This window comes from Panthera pardus, unplaced genomic scaffold, assembly GCF_024362965.1.
Source record: "Panthera pardus isolate Hobbes unplaced genomic scaffold, ASM2436296v1 HiC_scaffold_27, whole genome shotgun sequence".
Lineage (NCBI taxonomy): Eukaryota > Metazoa > Chordata > Mammalia > Carnivora > Felidae > Panthera > Panthera pardus.
The window spans coordinates 80264705-80274279 of NW_026526843.1; the positions used below are offsets into that span (position 1 = coordinate 80264705).

General features: G+C 37.0%; 1 pseudogene; it reads left to right on the top strand.

Annotated features, from left to right (window-relative positions):
- Positions 1–511: 511 nt before the first annotated feature.
- LOC109261038 (pleckstrin homology domain-containing family A member 1-like) lies at positions 512–8124 on the top strand (annotated as a pseudogene).
- Positions 8125–9575: the final 1451 nt, after the last annotated feature.

Below are 9575 nucleotides of genomic sequence, written 5' to 3' on the forward strand. Positions count from 1 at the left end.
TCATGATCGCACGGTTCATGGGTTCGGGCCCTGTGTCAGGCTCTGTGCTGACAGCTCAGAGCCTGGGACCTGCTTCAGATTCTGTGTTTCCCTCTCTCTCTGCCCCTTCCCCACTCTCTCTCTCTCAAAAATAAATAAACATTTTTTAAAAATTTTTAAAAAGAAACTAAATTTATTGGGTGCCAGGCACTGTTATAAAGCATCTTAATTAACAAAATGATCTCATTTAACTGTCACAACTACCTAGTACAATGGGCGCTTATCCTTACCCCAGTATTACAGATGAGTAAAATGAGACTCAGGGAGGTTAAATGACTTGTCCAGGTCAATTAACTAAAAGGTAAAACGTGGACTAGAACCTAGGCCTGACATCAATATCCATGATCTTTATGCTGTACTCAAAATTTGCAGAACCACGAGACTTCATGGACTGGGAATGAGGGCTCTAGAATCTCTGTCACCATGTGTGGGCTGAGGCAGCCCAGAAATGCATGTGTAGTGCCAGCAGTTCATGCCTGTGAAAGCGAAGCCACAACTGCATGGGGATTGTGGTAGCTGGAAGCCTGTGGATGGGCGGAGGACTGCAATGCAGTTTGGCATGAAGAGCAGACAGGCAAGGTGTGAGGTGACTGTGGGTCTGCTGAGGAGTCAGCGGGCACTGGGCTCGCTGAGTCAGAAGTGGATTCTGCCCTGTGCCATAGAATCATCATACTTTAATGGTGCAGATGACCGGTGCAAGAGTTGAAAGTGACTTGCACAAGGTCACCCAGTGTAATATTCAGGCTCATGAGTACCTAAGTGAAATGTCAGAATCACATTTGTGATTTTATATGACATTGAGGAAAATGATAACAGTGAAATTTCTTCAAAGGTACTTCATAATGGATACCAGAGAAGAATTTTTTTTTAAGTTTTTACTTAAATTCCAGTTAGTTGGGGCTCCTTAGTGGCGCAGTTGGTTAAGCATACAACTCTTGATCGGCTTAGGTCATGATCTCACGGTTTGTGAGTACCAGCCCTGCATCAGTCTCTGCACTAATGGTGCAGAGCCTGCTTGGAATTCTGTCTCTCTTTCTCCCTGCCCCTCCCCTGCCTGTGCTCTCTAAATAAATAAATAAATAAATAAATAAATAAATAAACATTAAAAATTCCAGTTAGTGTAGAGTGTAATACATTCATGTGTCCAATATAGCGATTGAAAACTTCATCCAGTACCCAGTGTTCATCACAAGTGTACTCCCTAATCCCCATCACCTATTTAACACATACCTCACCCACCTCCCTTCTGGTAACCATAAGTTTGTTCACTATAATTAAGAGTCTATCTCTTGGTTTGCCTCTCTCTGTTTTTTTCCCTTTGCTCATTTTGTTTCTTAAATCCCACATGTGAGTGAAATCATATGGTATTTGTCTTCCTCTAACTTATTTCACTTACCATAGAACATGCAGGGTACATGTATCCCTTTGAATTAGTATTTTTTTATTCTTTGAATAAATACCTACTAGTACAATTGCTGGATATTAGGAAAGTTCTATTTTTAATTTTCTGAGGAATCTCCATACTGTTTTCTACAGTGGGGGCACCAGTTTGCATTCCCACCAACACTGAAAGAGGGTTTCCTTTCTCTACATCATCGCCAACACCTGTAGTTTCTTGTGCTGTTGGTGTTGAGCAAGTCTGACAGGTGTGAGGGGATACCTCATTGTAGTTTTGATTTGTATTTCCCTGATCAGTGATTTTCAGCATCTTTTCGTGTGTCTGTTGGCCATCTATATGTCTTTGGAAAAATGTCTTTTCATGTATTTTGCCGATTTTTAAATTGTATTATTTGGTTTTTTTTGGGGTGTTGAGTTTTATGAGTTCTTTATATATATTAGATACTAGTCCCTTACTGGATATGTCATTTGCAAATATCTTCTGCAATTCTGTAGATTGCCTTTTAGTTTTTTGGTTATTTCCTTTGCTGTGCAGAAGTTTTTATTTTGGTGAAGTCCCAATAGTTTATTTTTGCTTTTGTTTCCCTTGCCTCAGGAGATATATCTAGCAAGAAGTTGCTATGGCTGATGTCAAAGAGGTCATTACCTATGTTCTCTAAAATTTTTATGGCTTCAGGTCTCACATTTAGGTCTTAATATATTTTGAGTTATTTTGGGGTATGGTGTAAGGAAGTGGTCCAGTTTAATTCTTCTGCATGTTGCTGTCCAGTTTTCCCAACACCATTTGTTGAAGAGATTGTCCTGTTCCCTTTAGATATTATTTCCTGCTTTGTCAAAGATTAATTGACTGTATAGTCGTGGGTTTATTTCTCGGTTTTCTGTTCTGTTCTATTGAACAATGTATCTGTTTTTGTGCCAGCAGCATAATGTTTGGATCACTACAGCTTTGTAATATAACTTGAAGTCTGGAATTGCGATGGCTCCAGCATTGCTTTTCTTTTTCAAGGTTGCTTTGGTTATTTGGGGTCTTTAGTGGTTCCACACAAATTTTAGGATCGTTTATTATAGGGATTGCATTCAATGTGTAGATTGCTTTGAATAGTATAGGCATTTTAGCAATATTTATTCTTCCAATCCATAAGCATGGAATGTGTTTCCATTTCTTTGTGTCCTCTTCAATTTCTTTCATTAGTGTTTTATAGTTTTCAGAATACAGATCTTTCACGTGTTTGGTTAGGTTTATTCCTAGGTGTCTTACGGTTTTTGGTGCAATTGTAAATGGTGTTGATTTTTTAATTTCTCTTTCTCCTGCTTCATTATTTGTGCATAAGAATGCAACAGATTTATGTACATTGACCTTGTGTCCTGTGACTTTACAGAACTCATGTATTAGTTCTAGCAGTTTTTGGGTGGAGTCTTTTGGATTTTTCACATAGAGTATCATATCATCTTTGAAGAGTGAAAGTTTGATTTCCTCTTTGCCAATTTGGATGCCATTTTTTTCTTTGGCTTTGCATGATTGCTCTGGCTAGGACTTCAAGTATAATATTAAATAACAGTGGTGAGAGTGGACATCCTTGTCACGTTCCTGACCATAGAGTAAAATCTCTGTTTTTCCCCATTGAGAATGGTATTAGCTGTGATTCTTTTCATGTATAACTTTTATTATGTTGAGGTATATTCCCTCTAACCACACTTTGTTGAGTGTTTTTAGCATGAATGGATATTGAACTTTGCCAAATGCTTTTTCTGCATCTATTGAAAGGATCATATAGTTCTTATCTTTTCTTTTACTAATGTGGTATATCACATTGATTGATTTGAGAATATTGAACCAGACTTGCAACCCAGGAATAAATCCCACTTGCCTGTGGTGAATGATTCTTTTAACGTGCTGTTGGATTCTGTTATTTATTTATTTACTTATTTATTTACTTACTTATTTATTTAAATTTATATCCAAGTTAGTTAGCATATAGTGCAACGATGATTTCAGGAGTAGATTCCTTAATGTCCCTTACCCGTTTACCCCATCCTCCTCCCACAACCCCTCCAGTAACCCTCTGTTTGTTCTCCATATTTAAGCATCTCTTATGTTTTGTCCCCCTCCCTGTTTTTATTGGGAATGTTTGTACCCTTGTTCATTGGGAATATTGACCTATATTTATGTTTTTTAGTGGAGTCTTTATCTGGTTTTGGTATCAGGGTAATGCTAGCCTCATAGAATGAATGTGGAAGTTTTTCTTCCGTTTCTATTTTTTGGAATAGTTTCAGAAAAATAGGTATTAACTGTTCTTTAAAAGTGTGGTAGAATTCACCTGTGAAGTTATCTGGCCCCAAGCTTTTGTTTGTTGGGAGTTTTCTGATTACTGATTCAATTTCTTTGCTGGTTATCAGTGTGTTCAAGTTTTCTATTTCTTCCCATTTAAGTTTTGGTAGTTTATATGGTTCTATGAATGTATCCATTTCTTCTAGGTTGTCTAATTTGTTGACATATAGTTTTTCATTATATTTTCTTATAAATGTTTATATTTCTGAGGTGTTGGTTGTTATTTCTCCTCTCTCATTTGTCATTTTCTTTATTTGGATCCTTTCTCTTTTCTTTTTGATAAGTCTGGCCAGAGGTTTATCAATGTTATTAAGTTTTTTCGAAGAACCAGGCCCTGGTTTCCTTGATCTGTTCTATTGTTTTTTTTTTTGTTTGTTTTTTGTTTTTTGTTTTTTGTTTTTACTTTCTATATCATTTATTTCTGCTCTGATCCTTATTATTTCCTTCCTTCCACTGGCTTTAGGCTTTGTTTGTTGTTCTTTTTCTAGCTTCTTTAGGTGGAAGGTTAGGCTGTTTATTTCAGATTTTACTTACTTCTTTATATAGGCCTGTATTGCTATATACTTCCCTCCTAGGACCACTTTTGCTGCATCCCAAAGGTTTTGGACCACTGTGTTTTCATTTTCATTTGTTTCTATGTATTTTTGATTCCTTCATTGTTTTAGCATGTTGTTTAATCTCCATATATTTGTGATCTTTCCAAAATTTTTCTTGTGGTTGACTTCTAGTTTCATAGTGTTGTCATCAGAAAAGGTGAATGGTGTGGTGTCAATCTTTTTGTATTTGTTGAGACCTGTTTTGTGACCTACTATGTGATCTGTTCTGGATAATGTGCCATGTGAACTTGAAAAGAATGTATATTCTGTTGTTTCAGGATGCAATGTTCTAAATATATCTGTTAAGTCCATCTGGTCCAGTGTGTCATTCAAAGCCATTGTTTCTTTGTTGATGTTGTGTTTAGATGATCTGTCCATTGATGTAAATGGAGTGTTAAAGTCCTCTACTATTATTGCACTATTATCAATTAAATCCTTTATATTTGTTATTAATTGTTTAATATATTTGAGTGCTCTCATGTTGGGTATATAAATATTTATAATTATTATATTTTCTTGTTGGGCTGTCTCCTTTATGATTATAGAGTGCTCTTCTTTGTCTCTTATTACAGCTTTGTTTTAAAGTCTACTTTGTCTGAAAAATGTTTTGCTACTCTGGCTTTCTTTTGACATGCATTTACTTGATAAATGTTCCTTCACCCCCTCATTTTCAATCTGCATGTGTCTTTATGTCTAAAATGAGTCTCTTGTAGGTAGCATATAGATGGGTCTTTTTTTATCCATTCTGACACCCTATGTCTTTTGATTGGAGCATTTAGTTCATTTACATTCAAAGTAATATCGATAGATACGTATTTAGAGCCATTTTATTACTTGTTTTATCATTGTTTATGGAGATTTCCCTGATCCTTTTTTGTCTTTGTCACTTTTGTTATTTCCTTTCTATTCAAAGAGTCCCTTTTAATATTTCTTGCATGGCTGGTTTAGTGGTCATGAACTTAGTTTTTGATTGTCTGGGAAACTCTTTATCTCCCCTTCTATTCTAAATGATAGCCTTGTTGGAAGGAGTATACTTGGCTGTAGATTTTTCCCATTCACCACATTGACTATATCATGTCACTCTCTTCTGGTTTGTCAAATTTCTGTTGAGAAATTTCCAGCTAGACTTATGGGTCTTCCCTTGTAAGTTAAGGACTTCCTTTGTCTTCCTGCTTTTAACGTTTTTTCTTTATCACTATATTTTGCAAATTTAATTACAGTATATGTTAGTTTTGGCCTTCTTTTGCTGATTTTGGTGGGGGTTCTCTGTGCCTCCTGGATCTATATATCTGTGCCCTTCCCCAGATTAGGGAAATTTGCAGCTATTATTTCTTCAAATAAATTTTCTGGCCCCTTTTCTCTTCTTCTTCTGGGACTTCTATAATACGAATATTATTATGTTTGATGGAGTCACTGAATTCCCTAAGTCTAGTCTTGTGGTGCATAATTCTTTCTATCTTTGTTCTGCTATGTTATTTTCCATTATTTTTTCTTCTGTGTCAATAATTCATTCCTCTGTTTTTTCCAGCCTGCTGTTCATTGCGTCAGACCTGTTTCCAGTCTCACTTATTGCATTCTTTATGTAATATTGCACTTCATTCCGATTGATTCTTTTTTAACTCTTTTATCTTTGTGGTAAGGGACTCCCTGATGTCTTCCATTTTTCTCTTGAGTGAATATCCTTATGATTTTTGCTTTAAATTCTCCATCAGGCATGTTACTTATATCTGTTTCACTTAGATCTCTGACAATGGACTTATCTTAGTCTTTCATTTGGGATAAATTCCTCCATCTTCACATTTTGTCTAAGTCTCTGTCTTCTTTTCTGTGTTAGAAAAGCCAGTCTTGTCTACAGCTCCTGAAAGTAATGGCCTTTGAAGAAGAGGTCATGTAATGCTTAGGGCTTACCACTTCAGGGAATGCCTCTGGTGTATGCTGTGTGCACTCTGCTGTTGTGTTGTGGTTGCTCTGTCCTTCAGACCAATCATCTGCAGAGGCTCTCCTTGTCTGCTGCAGGCAGCATTTGGTCCCTGGCCTGAATGTGGCAAGTTTTAATAGGTGTTCTCTGGTCTGCTTGTGAAAAGAGATTTGGCACCATCTCCACCAGAACTGAAGCCCTGCAGAACTCTGGTTGAGGTATTTGGTGTGGGTAGTGGTTTGTGCTGGTCTTCTGGGGGAGGGACCTGCCATGTTGAGCCTGAGACAAGCATGACTTAAAGGGCAGTCCTACTAGAATGCAGGGTGATGAGGCTTAGTTTAAGCCAGTTAGGCATCGGGTATTGATGCTGTGCTACTTTCCCACAGATGGCTCTCTGTTGATGTTGAGGGACAGGATAGGAAAATGGGTCAGCTAGCTCCTTTTTTCCTGGAGAAGCATTTCCATGAATGCTGCCTCTCAGGGACACTCTATGAGAAGAACAGTCTCCCCACTATGTTTCCCAAGCATTATTCAGATTGCTGTTTCCATGCTGTCTGACCCTGTGTTGTTTGCCTGCCTTCTTTCCAGGAACATCACCATGCCCTCTGGCTTCTATCCTCCCCAAACCTGCTGACCTTTAAGACTCCAGGCTTTATGCCCTGCTGGTTGCAAGAACTCATGAAATTTAGCCCTTCTCATTTTCCAAGCCAATGGCTTTGGGGAAACATTCCTTTTATGTGCTTCCCCATGTGCTCCTCTCTTTCTCTCTTGCCCTTCTCCATAACTTAGTCTTCCTCCTCTCTGCAGCTCCCACAATCCATTTCTCCCCTAAATCAGGTCTCCACACTTCTTACTTTCTTTTATGTGGCCCCTTCTCTTCCTTTATTTGTAGAGTTTTTTAATGTAGGTTTTCTGGTTTATTTCTTGGGTATTTAGTAGGAGAAACTGATAGTTATCTAGTTGTGCTCATGGACAAGGTGACCTCCTACTCCATCACCATCTTCCTCTGTCCAGAGAAGATTGTTTTGTATGGATAATACACACAACCTATATTCTGGATCATCATGCATTGGAACCATTAATATTTTGTACATTTCAAATGTTAGCAATGCAACTAAGCTAAGATCAAAGGCCGAGTTCTGTTTTGTTGTAAATACATGGATGAGGAAATATTTCCTTACAAGCTAACAATCAGCAGGATCTAGTAGAAGGGGTAAATGTGTTAAACTAAGCTATAAAAATTAAATTTCAAAGGCAGTCAGATTCACAGCTCCATTCTGATAACCTAAGTTGCCAGGGTGAATGTGGGAAGAAGTAAGTGTCTTAGAAAACTGATGTTAGTGATGTACCCATCGTTACTCCAACTCAGTAAGAAGTAAGTAAATGTGAAAGTATGACAAATAATTTGAAGTGGTCATGAAGCTTTCTTTGCTTTACTCTGAAACCACCTTCAGATAGTGCAGTTATCAAAGCTGAATATTGTGCTAATCATGGAGTAGTGATGAAACAACTGGAAGAGAAGATTTTTTTTCTATTGGATAAAAACACAATAGGCTATTTCAAATCTTGACTGGAGAAGGAAATTTTCCTGACAATACCACTTAAAGAGGATCATGAAGTACAAGAATGTAAGAAAAGCAATGTAATGATAAGGGGCAATTTCTTTGAAATTGTAATATCATCTTGAACTTTCTATGTGCAGGCTAAGAGCCCTGAAGAGATGCATAGTTGTATTAAAAAAAATCTCTGTTGCCACTGTAGCACTGTAAGGACCTTGCCAATCAGCATCTTCTATGCAGAAGACTGGAACACTGTTGAATCCTTGCATACAAGGTTATACATGAAGAACCAGTGAAGGAAGCATGTATGTGGGTTGTCATGCAAATGTGCTTTTTTACTAGAGATCTGGGACTTAGTACTTACAACTGATCATAGAAAGTTGAATTAACCAAACTGCCTTTTAACAGTTATGGTAACTGACTTTGTTAACACTAATGTAAACTATTTCGCTACAGTAATCAGATTGTATATGTATATTTTTTAAAAATATATAAATTATGAATAAATGCAACTTTCTTAATTGGAAAAATCACATTAGGCTGTTTTCTAAAGATTAATTTACTGAATTAGCTTTAGAGTTTCAACTTCTATGTTTTATGTATTTTCAAATTTTTAATACCATACCACTTGTAATGTACATTTGTTCTAATAGTATGTGCAAACTCATGCATGCATAAGCATTGGATAAACTTTACATTACTATAGTTTGCATGGAAGTTTAGAAATATTTTTAATGTTTTAATTTTAGTTTTGAGAGAGAGAGACAGAGACAAAGACAGATCATGAGCAGGGGAGGGCCAGCGAGAAAGGGAGACACAAAATCCAAAGCAGGCTCCAAGCTCTGAGCTGTCAGCACCAGAGCCCCACACAGGACTTGCTTGAATTCACAAACCATGCGACCATGACTTGAGCCAAAGTCAGACGCTTAACCAGCTGAGCCACCCAGGCGCCCGGTTTGCATGGAGTTTTAAATCTCAGGTGAAATTTAGCCACCTCATAGGAATCTTGTGTTTTGTTAATTTGTACCATTTTGTTTTCAAAGTCACTAGTGTCATAAATAAATACAATACACTAGGAACTGTATGACAGTGCATTTGGAATGGTCATATTTAAGGAAATATTTATATTTGATTTAGTTGGAAGCAAATTAAAATTACTATTTACAACTGATAGTTATTTCACTGAAGTTTTTTTCACCACAGTTTTAATAAATGATTAAATATGTACCCTTTGCTACATTTAAGATCTTAAGTCATGTGAATGTGTGAGATATTCAAAACTAAATAAATATAATTAAAATGAAAGGTGAGAAGACTATGCTATTATTGGTTACAATGAAATTCAGGGAAGAATAACTAAGTTTTTCAGACTGCCAGGCAAAAGAATAGGTGTGAAAAATGTTGAGTTCTGTTGATTAAAGAAATATGACAATGGAATACTACGTGGCAATGAGAAAGAATGAAATATGGCCTTTTGTAGCAACGTGGATGGAACTGGAGAGTGTGATGCTAAGTGAAATAAGTCATACAGAGAAAGACAGATACCATATGTTTTCACTCCTGTGTGGATCCTGAGAAACTTAACAGAAGACCATGGGGGAGGGGAAGGAAAAAAAAAAGGTTAGAGAGGGAGGGAGCCAAAACATAAGAGACTCTTAAAAACTGAGAATAAACTGAGGGTTGATGGGGGGTGGGAGGGAGAGAAGGGTGGGTGAGGGGTATTGAGGAAAGCACCT